The 14,611-nt window shown below is 43.5% G+C and overlaps 1 protein-coding gene across 6 annotated transcripts in view; it reads right to left on the bottom strand.

The window, feature by feature from the left end:
- The window catches only part of LOC144693707 (beta-galactoside alpha-2,6-sialyltransferase 1-like), a 142,921-nt gene extending 130,526 nt beyond the window's left edge, over positions 1-12,395 (bottom strand). For 5 of the 6 annotated variants that reach the window (XM_078563625.1, XM_078563627.1, XM_078563626.1 and 2 more), the window contains exon 1: positions 12,148-12,395. The gene's annotated coding sequence lies outside the window, so the exon portion shown is untranslated. Of the gene's footprint in view, positions 1-10,556; positions 10,685-12,147 lie in introns of all 6 variants that reach the window. The other variant, XM_078563630.1, reaches the window with a different exon arrangement.
- Positions 12,396-14,611: the final 2,216 nt, after the last annotated feature.

Raw genomic sequence — 14,611 nt, 5'->3', positions numbered from 1 at the left:
TATGTCTACAGCCTTGTCTAGATCAGAGCATGGAATAAACTAAAAGATTACAAGGTGCTAACACCAGGTGGTTCAGCAGGATGGCAATAGGAGGTGCTCCTGTGATAGTTGCGATATGGGTTACTATAAAGGAGGACAAAACTGGAACCGGGTGCTGCAGTTGGAAGAAGGGTCAGGGCCTACAATCAACACGTGATGAGCCAGCCGTGTTGGGGAGTGTAAGTGATTTCAGTTATATTGTAGCGATATTGGTCTGAGGGTTTCTAACATTGTGGGGTGAAAGCGTAGTGTTTCTGCCATTAATTTGTAAGTGTTTTTTTTAAATCAGCCATATCGTAGCGATATTGGTCTAGGGGTTTTGGAACAAGACGTTGTGTTTTGCCTGTATTTTGTAAGTTTTAAACTGAGTCATAGTGACTTTGTGGTGGATCAGCTGGGAAATGGGCTGTCAATTTCAGACAGCAGTAGGTGGTTTTGCACTGAGGGCGGCTGGTTTTAATTTTGGGTTTTTTCCTTTGTTATTTTAACTAATCATAGAAGTATCGGCATTAGTGGGTTCAACAAAACATAAAATTCCTGGTTGAGCCAAACACTGTGCCTGTGTAATTTTGTTCTTTATGAATCCTAACATCCAAGAATGGTTTAAAAAGGGGCAATGGGAACCCCTGTAGGGGTTGTGACTACTGCCCAGGCCACCATGGTCAGACAGGGAGGGCTTAGAGAAGAATCTTCAGGGAGGCTTTGCTGAACTTTGGGGCCACATATTGTCTGCTCTGGGACATTCTGGACAAGGGATCCAGAGCTACTGGCTTGCAGCGAGTGACTGTCTGTCCAGGGCCCCTTTAAATATGCCGCCTGGACCTTCATCCCAAGAGGTAACGGCAGGGACAGCAACTTACTGCCCGCCCCCGCCACAAGCTTCACCAAGCTCCTCGCAGATGCATAAGTAATGAACTGAACAGTGGAAGATAGCACATGGTCAGCCGCCCCCACCCCTTAAATCACTCCCACTTCTGCTCCTGCCGCCAAATATATAGACTCCAAAACGGAAGATTCCAGCCCAGAAGTAGGGATGTTCGCTTATGATTGCATATTGTTCAGCCCCATTCACAACTCCTCATATAATGCCACATGCAGCAAGTCCTGGACAAATTTCAAGCTTGGGCTGATAAGTGGCAAGTGATATTTGCACCACACAAGTGCCAGGTGATGACCATTTCCAAGAAGTGAGAACCTAACCATCTCCTCTTGACATTCAATGGCATTCCCTTTGCTGAATCTCCCACCATCAACATTCTGGCGGTTAACATTGACCAGAAACTTAAACGGATCAGCCATGTAAATACTGTGGCTATAAGAACAGGTCAAGGCTGGAAATTCTGCGGCGAGTAACTCACCTCATACTCCCCAAAACCTATTCACCATCCACAAGTTGTGATTGTGATGGAATATTCTTTATTTGCCTGGGTAAGTGCAGCTCCAACAACACTCAAGAAGCTCAACACCATACAGAACAAAGCACCCACTTGATTAACACCTTATCCACCACCTTAAACATTCACTCCCTCCACCACAGATGCACACTGGCAGCAGTGGGTGCCATCCACAAAATGCACTTCAGCAACTCGCCAACGTTCCTTCAAAAGCACATTCCAAATCCACAACTTCTGCCTCCTAGACCAGCAAGGAGAGGAAGCCACTTACAAGTTTCCCTCAGAATCACTCACCATCCTGCCTTGACAGCGACGCTCACATCACATGACAAAAACTGTCTGGGAGACTGACTTACCGAATTGGAACTTGCTTGTGCCTATTTTGTGACCAGACAATTAGTTTGTGTTGCGCAGGAACCAACTTGGTTTCACTTTTTTTCAGGTCCAGTTTATCGGTTCAGTTTTTCCAGTTTGCAATTTCTCGTTAAGAGCACAAAACAAACCAAGAATTAACTTGAAACCTGATCATATCACAAAGTTAAAAGCAAAACACTGCGGATGCTGGAAATCTGAAATCATAACAGAAAATGGTGGAAAAACTCAGCAGGTCCGGCAGCATCTGTGGAGAGAGAAACAGAGTTAACGTTTTGAGTCCATATGACTCTTCTTCAGAGGTAAAGACAAGTAAAAGTATGATGGATTTTATACTGTTTAAGGGGAGGTGGAGCGATAGGTCAGGAATAGGTGACATAAAAACAAGTGACAGATGGCCCGGTGGGGGAGGTTGGGGAAAGGATTTTTAAAAATGAACAAATTGTTAAATATATTAAAAAATAAATAAATAAAAATGGATTTAGAAAAGGAGTCAAGAGGGAGGAGAGAGTTCATGGAATGAAGTTGTTGAACTCAATGTTAAGTCCAGAAGGTTGTAAAGTGCCTAATCGGAAGATGAGGTGCTGTTCCTCCAGTTTGCATTGAGCTTCACTGGAACATTGCAGCAGGCCAAGGACGGACATGTGGGCATGAGAGCAGGATGGGGTGTTGAAATGGTAAGCGACAGGGAGGTCTGGGTCATGCTTGCAGACTGAGTGAACGTGTTCCGCAAAGCGGTCCCCCAATCTAGATTTAATCTCTGCAATGTAGAGGACATCGCATTGGGAGCAGCGAATACAGGAGACCAAATTGAATGAGGTGCAAGTGAAGCACTGCTTCTCCTGAAAGGAGTGTTTGGGGCCTTGGACGGTGAGGAGAGAGGAGGTAAAGGGGCAGGTGTTGCACCCTCTATGATTGCATGGAAAGGTGCCTTGGGAAGGGGATGTGATGGAGGAGTGGACCAGGGTGTCCTGGAGGGAGCGGTCCCTATGGAATACTGACAGGGTGGGGGGGAGTTAGGAGAAGATGTGTTTGGTGGTGGCATCATGCTGGAGTTGGTGGAAATGGCCAAGGATGATCCTTTGAATGCAGAGCTCTTGTCCTCACTTTTCACCCCATCAGCCTCTCAGTCCATTGACTTCGGTGGGACTGCAAAATCTCGAGGCGTAAAATTCTGCCCTTTAAAAGGGTAGTACAGGCAGAAACACTTATCTTGGTTAAAAAGTGTCTTGAACAATGTCAAATACGAACAATGTTTTAAGAGCTGGAAGTGGAGTTAAGGCAGATAGCTCTTTTTCAATTGGCAAAGGCATGATGGGCTAAATGGCCTCCTCTATGTCTTAAATTTTTATGGTGATTCTTTGATGAAACTATTGAACAGTACAGGTCAGTCTATCAATTATATTTTAAACGTGCTAAAAAGCAAATTTCCCAGTACTTACATTCTATTTTGCAATGTAGAATCATAGAATAGTTAGAAAATAGGAGGCGGCAATACAGGCCATTGAGCACATGCTTTCGGTTTCTGCTTCTCTTCAGAAAAAACATTCTTAGCAGCCAGGGACTAAGGCAAAACAAAGATGTACACATTCCAGAGCAAGTAGCAGGAAATCTTGTAGCGCCTTGCATATCCTTTTATCTATATGAATGTCTGGTAAGGGCTATCAAAGGACCCTCAGCATGAGGTAAACTAAAAAGTGACCTTGACCTAAGTGATGGATGAGGGGGGAGGGGGAGCTGACCATCTTGACATTTTAGGTACCTGTCCAATATTCATTGGATAGAAAGGTTCAAACAAGTCATTGACAAAGGGTAACCTCTCAACCCCTAGAAATAAAATATCTTAACGAGTGCTCAGAGACAGGGGGCAGTCCTCATCAGGCAGTTGTGTTCTTCAGGTGGAAACTCTTTCGAGTTATCAACAGTCACAGATTGCAACTCTTTCGAGTACAATCACAGTAAGATGAACCAGGGAAGCTGGAGAGCGAACAGGCCAAGAGTTACCCAATGCTTTGACTAAAGAGCAGAATACTGCCATCACAAGCTACTGAGGTCAACACACTCTGTGCCAACTGTTTGTTCATCCTCTGGGATCAGTGAATCTCAACTGTCAGGGGTTGTATATTTTTCCTGTCATGGTTTGTATACTTGTCCTGTCTATTTAACTAATGCATCATATCTAAACTGTTGCTTCTTAATAAACTATCTTAAAATAACTTACAAATACTAGACTGCCTATAGGTATCTGTGGCTCCTGAACCCAAAATCTTACAGATTGATTTCAGAAGTGGGATCACAGTAATTGAGGTGTCATTGGTTTGAAATTGGAGGTGCAGCCATCTCAAGTTGTAGTTAAATGCATGTGGAGTAGTTATTAAGTGAAAGCCAGGAGTCACAATGACATTGGCATATGCTAGGGAACGACTGATAGAGAGTCTAACTGAGAAAACAGGGCACACCCAGTGCAAGAAATATCCTCACAACTGTAGAAGAGTGCAATGGAGATTGAGTGTATCTTTGATAGGCTATGAGGTTCAGAAAGGAAAGAAAGTCTGGAATAAGTTGGTCTATGGTGTACGTGCATTTGCCTTACAGCTGAAAAAGTACAAGGAATTAAAAGGGTCAATAAGTTGCAAAAGGGAAGTATTAACTGGCAGGACAGCGTTTCTTTCCTACACAATCAGTTACACTGGGAACAAGGGGCACATTATAGAAAATGCTATACAAGAAAAAAAACTAGACTAAACACTAAAACCCATGAGGGTTGAAGTGGCTCAGGCGAAACTACTTGAGTCAAAAGAGGCTAGCTGAGTTAAAAAGGGTCATGATAGAACCCAAGGGAGTTAAAAGGGCCAAAACCAGGCCAATAGAATTAAAAGAGCTCAAAGAAAGACCCGTGGAATTTTAAAAAGATGAAGGGACTGACCCAGAAATCAGGTTGGCAGACATTTTCTTTTCAGAGTTAAACAGGGACCAGGGAAGTTCCAAAACATATGAACAGATAGTGAGGGAAATGCCTCACCTGGTTGAAGAGCCAGGGCAGCAGAAGCTAGCCAGCCACCTCTGAGCACCGGAGTCCTGAAGGACATAAGACAGACTGGGGACCAACCCATCCCCACAGTAACTGAATTGGAGAAATCATTACAACTTAACCAAAACCACACTTGTAAAAGCCCAAGAGGATGTTCAAGTGCTTCTGACCCCCTACCAAACATTCAAAACACCAACAAGTTATTGTTAAAGCAGTGGTGAAAAGCCTCTACATTTTGTTTTGCAAGATATCAAGTCCTACAAAATGCTAAAAGGTTTTGAATCAATTAGAATTTAATCTAAAATTTGAAGAGATAATAAAAGAATGTAATCAAGCAAGTTTTTCCAGGTAATTCTGTTTTTGTTTAAGTTTAAAATGGAGTTTGTTTCTTTTTGATCAGGGAAGGTTTAAAATATATATACGTAAAGTGATACAACTGCATACCAGGTTTTCTTGGCTCTGCTCAAAATAAGCAGTGGAGTTAACCCTTTCTGTTGACAGCCGAATTTTAAAATTCAACAACTTTCATATTACTAAATGCATAATGGGAATTATTATGCCTGGATGAGTGCAGCTCCAACACGCAAGAAGCTTGAAGCCATTCAGGACAAAGTAATCCACTATATTAGAGCTTCATCCACAAACATTCACTCCCTCCACCACCAGAGCACAGTGGCAGCAGTGTGTACTATCTGCCAGATGCACAGCATGAGTTCACTAAGCCTCCTTAGGCAGCACCTTCCAAAGCAATGACTACTACCATCTAGAAGGACAAAGGCAGCAGACACATGGGAACACCATCACTTAAAGTTACCCTCCAAGCCACTCACCATCCTGACTTGGAAATATATCACCATTCCTTCACTGTCACTGGGTCAAAATCCTGGAACTCCCTTCCTAACAGCACTGTGGGTGTACCTACACCACATGGACTGCCGCAGTTCAAAAAGGCAACTCATGACCACCTTCTCAAGGGCAAACAGGAATGGGCAATAAACGCTGGCCTGGCCAGCGAAGTCCACATCCCATCAGTGAATAAATAAAAAATTTAGATTAAGTTTCTAAATTTACAGGTATGATTGGACAAATTAATCCATTGGGCCCTTGGTAAGAGCCACAGTATATTGTGTTTTTAAAAAACAGGTGACAGTTGTTTCCAGCTCCATGTGAACCAGCAGTTCTGAGAATTAAAGCACAGCATGGTGATTTGGACTAAAGACTTTGCCTTTCAGAGACTTGGCTTTAACTATTCAGGCCATTTATATCTTCCAAGACAAAGTGTTTGAGTACAGGAGATTTGGAAGTCACCCTTAAACAGATTGCAATCATTTCTGCCACCAAGCCTGGACATAATTGTTTCTGAAATTGGAATTGACAAAATAACATGATGTGAGTTGCTATTTCAAGCATTCAAACAGAAAGGTTACCTGAAATTTAAGGGGATAAATAAATTTTATTTTTCAACAAAGCTAATGGAAGTCTAGGTGCTTTCTCAGTATCAAAAAGTGTTTATTTTGAAAAGAAGTAAATTGAACACTCGTGAAACCTATCAGCCCAACAACACTGCTCTTTGAAGTTGGGGTAATTTTGAAATGCTAAACGAAAATGTCAGGCACAACCTAGCAGGTTATTTTGAAAATAACATGTTGTTTAAGAGAAAGAACAAACAAGCAAAATATGTTAAAGCCTAGAATCAAGAGGGAATGTTTGATTCAAAAACAAAAATACCTGGAAAAACTCAGCAAGTCTGGCAGCATCTGCGGAGAGCAGCACAGTTAACGTTTCGAGTCCGAATGACCCTTCAATAGAACTAAGTAAAAATAGAAGAGAGATGAAATATAAACTGGTTTAAGGAGGGGTGGGACAAGTAGAGCTGGATAGAGGGCCGGTGATAGTTGAGATAACCAAAAGATGACCTTTCAACCCGTTACGAATTAAAAATCTGTCTATCTCCTCCTCAAATTTATTCAGCGTCCCGGCATCCACTGCACTCTGAGGTAGTGAATTCCAAAGACTCATGGCCCTCTGAGAGAAAGTATTTTGCATCATCTCTGTCTTAAATGTTGTTAAACCACAACCCCTAGTTCTAGATTCTCCCACAAGAGGAAACATCCTCTCCATATCCACTCTGTCAAGACCCCTCAGGACCTTAAAGATTTTGGTCAAGTCAATCTTCTAAACTCCAGTGGGTACAAGCCTAACCTGTCCAACCTTTCCTCATAAGACAACCCGCCTATTCCTGCTATTAGTCTAGTAAACCTTCTGAGCCGCTTCTAACGCATTTACATCCTTCCTTAAATAAGATGATCAATACACTACAAAGTACTCCAGATGTGTTCTCACAAGTGCCCTGCACAACTGATCCATAACCTCCCTACTATTGTGTTCAATTCCCCTAACATTAAACGATAACATTCTATTAGATTTCCTATTTACTTGCTGTACCTGTATACTAACATTTTGTGATTCCTTCACTAGGACACCCAGATCCGTCTGAATCTCAAAGCTCTGCAATCTCTCACCACTTAGATAATATGCTTCTTTTTTACTCTTCCTGGGCAATTTCACATTTGTCTACATTATATTCCATTTGCCAGATCTTTGCCCATTCACTTAACCTATGTCACTTTGTAACCTCTTTACGTCCTCTTCACAATTTACGTTCCTACCTATATTTGTGTTGTCAGCAAATTTAGCAACCATACCATCTGTCCCTTCATCCAAGTCATTTATATAAATTGTAAAAGGTTGAGGCCCCAGAATTGATCTCTGTGGCACTCGTTACATCCTGCCAATCAGAAAAAGACCCATTTATGGCTACCCTCTGCTTCCTGTTAGCTAGCCAATCTTCTATCCATGTCAATATGTTCCCTTCTACACCATTAGCTTTTATTTTCCGCAATAACCTTTGATGTGACACCTTATCAAATGCGTTCTGGAAACCTAAGTACAGTACATCCACCGGTTCCCCTTTATCCACAGCATGTGACTCCTTCAAAGGATTCCAATAAATTGATTTCCCTTTATCAAACCATGTTGACTCTGCCTGATTGCCTTAAGCTTTTCTAAGTGCCCTGCTATAACATCTTTAATAGTAGCTTCTAACATTTTCCCTATGATAGATGTTAAGCTAACTGGCCTGTAGTTTCCTACTTTCCCTCCCTTTTTGAACAAAGGAGTTACATTTGCTATTTTCCAACTAATGGAACTTTCCCAAATCTAGGGAATTTTGGAAAATTAAAACCAATGCATCAACTATTTCACTAGCCACTTCTTTCAAGACCCCAGGATGGAGTCCATCAGGACCCAGGGATTTGTCAGCCAGTAGCTCCAACAATTTGCTCAATACCACTTTTCTGGTGATTGTCTTGCCTTTATCATTCTTCATCTCAATCCAAACTGCTTCTTCATTTTGGTTTCCTGAACTTGGGTCACCCCTCTCTAATGCACTGATACCATCATTAATTAACAGAGCCACCCTTCCACCTTTTCCTAACTTCCTGTCCTTCCTGAATGTCACATACCCTTCAACATTCAGGTTTCAGCCTATGTCACCCTGCAGCCATGTCTCTGTAATGGCTATCAGATGGTACTTATTTATTTCTACTTGCACTATCAGTTCATCTGTTTAGTTTCAAATGTTACCTGCATTTAGATACAGAGCCTGTAAGTTTGTCCTTTTATTATTTTTGTAATATCTGGCCTTATCTGCTGATTTAGTCTTAGATTTGTACTCTCTGTCCCTTCTTGTCACGTTCTGTTTATCATTTCCTATATTAATACCTTTCTCTCTTGCCTTGTCTCTACCCTTTGGTTTACCACATCTTCCTAAATTTGATCCCTTTCCCCCACTACTTAGTTTAAAGCCCTCGCCACTTCCCTAGCTATGCAGCTCACTAGAATATCAGTCCCCAGCATGGTTCAGGTGTAGACCATCCCAACAGTACAGCTCCACTTTCGCCAGTATTGGTGTCAGTGCACCACAAACTGGAACCCCCTTCTCCTACACCAGTCTTTGAGCTACACATTTATTTCTCCAATCTTATTTGCCCTATGCCAATCTGCATGTGGCTCAAGTAATAACCAAGAGGCTATTACCTTTGAGGGTCTGCTTCTTAATTTGGTGCCTAGTTCCTCATACTGCCTATGCAGGACCTCCTTCCTTGTCCTGCCTATGTCGTTGGTACCTACATGGATGGCAACCAGATCCTCCCCCTCCCACTGCAAATTCCTCTCAAGCCCTGAGCAAATGTCCCATTCCTTGGCAAGCAACACAGCCATCTGGACTCTTGCTCTTTACTACAGAGAACAGTGTCAATCCCCTTTACTATACTGTTCCCCCCTACCACCACTACATTCCTTTCTGCTCCCCCTACTTGAATGGCTTCCTGTACCACAGTGCTATGGTCTGTCAGATCATCCACCCTTCAGCCCCCACAGCCAGCCAAACAAGCTGAGAGAACCTCAAATCTGTTGGACAATTGCAGAGGCTTACACTACTGCACTCCTGCCCACTGGGTCCCCTTACCTACCTAACTCGCAGTCACAGCCTCCTGTCCCTGGCCACCTTCCAAATCAGAAGACCAGATCCTAAGTGGTGTGACTGCCTCCTGGTACAAAGCGTCCAGGCAACTTTCCCCCTCCCTGATGTGACACAGCGTCTACAGCTCAGCCTCCAGGTCAATGACTCTGAGCCGGAATTCCACAAAGTGCAGACACTTACAGCAGACGTGTTTGCCCTGGAACACACTAGCATCCGGGACCTCCCACATGCTGCAGCCATGACGCATCACCTGTTCTGCCATCCTTATGTGCTTTAATTAATTTCTTAGTTATTTTATTCAATTATTTATTTTCTTTCATGTATTTTATGAATCTTACCACAAATTCCTGTACTATTTTGAACCTTAGGAGTAGAATAGGCTTATCCACTTACCAGATACTGCCCAACAGCTAGCTTCCACACACCCCCTGTAATAGAGCAAAAACCAATTCCTGCAGGGTGAAAAAAAAGAAAAAAAAACCAAAGGGGGCATCTCCTGCCCCCTCCCCACCAAACTCCCTCAGCTCACCAAACTCTCTCACTACCTCACACATAACATGGCATTAGGATAGCATGCTTCCCAGGTTTAAGTGCTTTGCAAACCAGAGTCAAGAGCCATGGCATAGAAAGCCCCTGTTGCCCTATAGCCACCCTGAGGTTTGCATTGGTGGTTCAAATGCATCTGGTACAGCAGACTGTCACAGATTGAAGGCACCATGACTGCTGCCAGGATAATGTGTTGCATATGATCACACACCAGCTGGTAACTGAGGGAATAGAAACTCTTTTGGTTCCACTACATGACTGAGTTGACATGCAACGCCCACTAAACAATGCAAGTGCAGTCAATGATACCCTACACCTGAAATCCTAGCAAACCCTGGTGCTGGGTCCACTTGCTTGTCTCTGACAAGGGAGAATGAAATGTAATTATTGCTCTCTCAATATGGAGCCTCAGTGAGAAACCTTACACAACAGTGGACAGCAAACTGTGATGTTTATAGTGCCTCGAGCCCAGAAAGAGCCAGGCTTGTACTAGTTCACTGCCACAGTCACCTGCATGGTAACTGGCAACACTGTGCTTGTCCTGCTCTGACGTTGCAGTTGTGGCTACAGCATGTGGCAGATTTTAATGGGGACATTCTTACTGAAACACAGACGTCTCACACATTGTCACCTGATAAAGTTCAGATAGAAGAATTGCTCATTGAGCGCCATGGGTGGTTATGGCCTCTCCTCCCCTCCCCTCCCTCTTACAGCAGCTTGTCCCAGTCCGTCTGGCCCTCATTCATTCTCCAGGTTATGCTGTATTCCAAAGGGAAGGCCTGGTAGTGCCTAATGTCTGGGAGCAAATTGTTTGTGCAGAAGTCTGAAAGTCAGGCAACATGCTTCAACATCTGCCACACGACTTTGTGTAGTAGACTCCAGCAATTTGAAACAATTACGGAAGCACAAATGCTTGTATGCATTTCAACTTTAAATAGCACTGGTAGATGGGATCCACGTCCTTCGTGCTGCTTAATGCATGTTCATTGGTATGAGTTTAAGAGATGGGCATTAGCTCGAACAAGAAGCTCCAAAATAGCAGCACTGGTCCCATAGATATTTAAATAAATATGTGCCACCGTCTGCCTCCCTGCACCTTTCCGGCATTCACTTTGGTCCCTCAATATTACCGAACCAAATTTCATACCCACAATTTTTAATACAGCATAGATATAAACATGCAAACACAAATAAGCTGCATGGATATTATGAAAGAAATTATTTTCCTCCGAAGAATACCCAGAAGATCTTTTTGTGCATCATCTTTATGAAGGCTAGTGGCAGCCTGGTTTTGCAGATGTGGGTGCCCCCTATATTCACTGCATTATGGTAACTTTATCTGAGCATTCATGTTACTGCACTTTCACAACTAGTAATATTTGGGAATAAAGTAGAAAATAGGGTTGAAGGAGTGATTGGGTTTTATTCAATGTAGAGAATTAAACTGTAATTCCTAAATTTAGGATTGGTACCATCATCCCACTGAGATACTGGATGCAGACTATGTTTACTACGATATAGATGTATATGGTTACTTCAGTTTGTTAATGGGTTCGCGGTAGAGGTTTCTGGCGTTATGCAGTGAGCGGGCAAGACGAGCCTGTGGCATCTAAATGAGGGTAGTATACAAGCATGGATAAGTTACATTGCAGTAGTTACTATAATGGTTACAAACTCCGGGAGGGGGGAGGGGGGCAAACAGTCGAGGGTAGTTTGTTTCTGTAAACCATAATGCCATTTTTTTTTTTAAAAAAGTATGTTCATTCCCAACGTACATTTTTTTCTCTCTCTTGAAAAGGGTCAGAATAAATGTTTAACGTCCCTTTTAAAATGGCATTCAGGGCAAGGTCGTGTGATCACTTTCACCAGCAGCATTTAAACAGAAAATAAAAGCGCAAGACAGCCCCGCAGACAGAAAGAGATAAGCAGAAATTAGAAGCTACAATGAAGCCAAGTTTTTAACCTATAAATGTAAAGTATCAGAGATCAACTACTGATTAGATAAGGTATCCAAATACACTGGTGAAACTTGCGTTAATAAATGTAATTTAAAACAGCCAATGTCGCTTTCTTTTTAAATAGCATATTTCGCCACTAAAGCCTTAATTCAGACCACTTTGTATCAATACTGCTGGCAGTCTGTACAGTCTGTAATAGCAGCAGCTTGGCAATCAGACAGCGAAACAAGGCAGATTGGGAGTGAAACACTGGCAAGTACTTACTTGAGAAACTGTTTCTCCATGTATTTCTGAAGATTGCTTCTAAAGTATTGTACACTCACTATCATTCTGCAAGTGACAATGCAAATGCAGAATTAGTGTATTAAACTCAAAACGATTGAACTTGCCAAGGCCAGACTGTAACCATATCACTGCTCGTCTCGGAAAAGGTTTAACGTCAGAACAGAGCAACAAAGAGAAGGGGGAAAGCAAAAAATTGTGTGTTTCTCGTATCAGCGTTCTAAAAGGTTTGAAGTGGGTGGGAGGGAAAATGTTATTGTAATAAGTTAATTTAACGCTGATCCAGACAGGAAGCATTTTTGACGAAAGGGTTTTACTTTCAGAAGTTGAAGTCACAAGTGTAAAAGGGGAAAAAAAAGTCATAAGATTAAAAAAAGAGAGCAGCCCAAAAGGAACAAAGAGTTCTGCTTTAGGATGGGATTCTTCCTTCAGTTGAAGATTGGTACACCAGCTGTTGCTTTTCTGATCAGCTGTATATTGTGTGCACATGGGAGACTGATTTAGTTCATTTTCCTCCTGACGCCACTGATTATTGGACATTAACTGCCTTCGTGTTCCTCAGTCAAGTGAGAAGTGACACTTCCTCCTAACTCCCCCTGGACCATGACCCCACCACTGAACTTCAAGCCGTTGTTTCCAGGACTGTCACTGACCTCATCTCCTCTGGAGATCTCCCCTCCACAGCTTCCAACCTCATAGTCTCCCAACCTCAGACGGCCCGCTTCTACCTCCTACCCAAAATCCACAAACAGGTCTGTCCCGGCAGACCGATCGTGCCAGCCTGTTCCTGCCCCACGAAACTCATTTCTTGCTATCTTGACTCCATTCTCTCTCCCCTTGTCCAGTCCCTTCCCACCTACATCCGTCATTCCTCTGACACCCTACATCATATCAACAATTTCCAGTTCCCTGGCCCCAACCGCCTCCTCTTCACCATGGACGTCCAATCCCTCTACACTTCCATCCCCCACCGGGATGGTCTGAGGGCTCTCCGCGTCTTCCTCGAACAGAGGCCCGAACAATCCCCATCCACCACTACTCTCTTCCGTCTGGCTGAACTTGTTCTCTCACTGAACAATTTCTCCTTAAACTCCTCTCACTTCCTCCAAATAAAAGGTGTGGTTATGGGTACCCGCATGGGCCCCAGTTATGTCTGTCTCTTTATGGGGTATGTGGAACATTCCTTGTTCCAGTTCTACTCAGGCCCCCTCCCACAACTATTTCTCCAGTACATCGGTGACTGCTTCAATGCTGCTTCATGCTCTCATCTGGATCTGGAAAAATTTATTAATTTTGCTTCCAATTTCCACCCCTCCATCATTTTCATGTGGTCCATCATTGACACTTCCCTTCCCTTCCTTGACCTCTCAGTATCAATTTCTGGTGATAGACTGTCCACCAATATTCATTACAAGCCTACCGACTCCCACAGCTACCTCAACTACAGCTCCTCACACCCCGCTTCCTGTAAGGGCTCCATCCCATTCTCTCAGTTCCTTTGCCTCCGTTGCATCTGTTCTGATGATGCCACTTTCCAAAAAAGTTCCTCTGACATGTCTTCCTTCTTCCTTAACCGAGGTTTTCCACCCACGGTGGTTGACAGGGCCCTCAACCGTATCCGGCCCATCTCCCGCGCATCCGCCCTCACACCTTCCTCTCCCTCCCAGAACCATGATAGGGTCCCCCTTGTCCTCACTTATCACCCCACCAGCCTCCGCGTTCAAAGAATCATCCTCCGTCATTTCCACCAACTCCAGCATGATGCCACCACCAAACACATCTTCCCTTCACCCTCCTGGCGGCATTCCACAGGGATCGTTCCCTCCGGGTCACCCTGGTCCTCTTCTCCATCACCCCCTACACCTCAACCCCCTCCCATGGCATCTTCCCATGCAACCGCAGAAGGTGCAACACCTGCCCCTTTACTTCCCCCCTCCTCACCTTCCAAAGGCCCAAACACTCCTTTCAAGTGAAGCAGCATTTCACTTGCACTTCCCTCAATTTAGTCTACTGCATTCGTTGCTCCCAATGCGGTTTCCTCTACATTGGAGAGACCAAACGCAGACTGGGTGACACCTTCGGTCTGTCCGCAAGAATGACCCAGACCTCCCTGTCACTTGCCATTTCAACACTCCACCCTGCTCTCATGCCCACATGTCCGTCCTTGGCCTGCTGCAATGTTCCAGTGAAGCTCAACACAAACTGGAGGAACAGCACCTCATCTTCCAACTAGGCACTTTACAACCTTCTGGACTTAACATTGAGTTCAACAACTTTAGATCATGAACTCTCTCCTCCATCCCCACCCCCTTTCCGATCCCCCCTTTTCCAATAATTTATAAATTTTAATATTTTTTTATATATATATTTTTCTTTTCCCATCTATTTTCATTATTTTTAAATGTATTTCCATCCATTGTTTTATCGCTACCTTTTAGCCTATTTC

The sequence above is a fragment of the Cetorhinus maximus genome, chromosome 19 (assembly GCF_964194155.1).
Source record: "Cetorhinus maximus chromosome 19, sCetMax3.hap1.1, whole genome shotgun sequence".
Classification (NCBI taxonomy): domain Eukaryota; kingdom Metazoa; phylum Chordata; class Chondrichthyes; order Lamniformes; family Cetorhinidae; genus Cetorhinus; species Cetorhinus maximus.
Note: the sequence above shows the minus strand (reverse complement) of the source record. Positions and strands in the feature narration are given on the sequence as shown.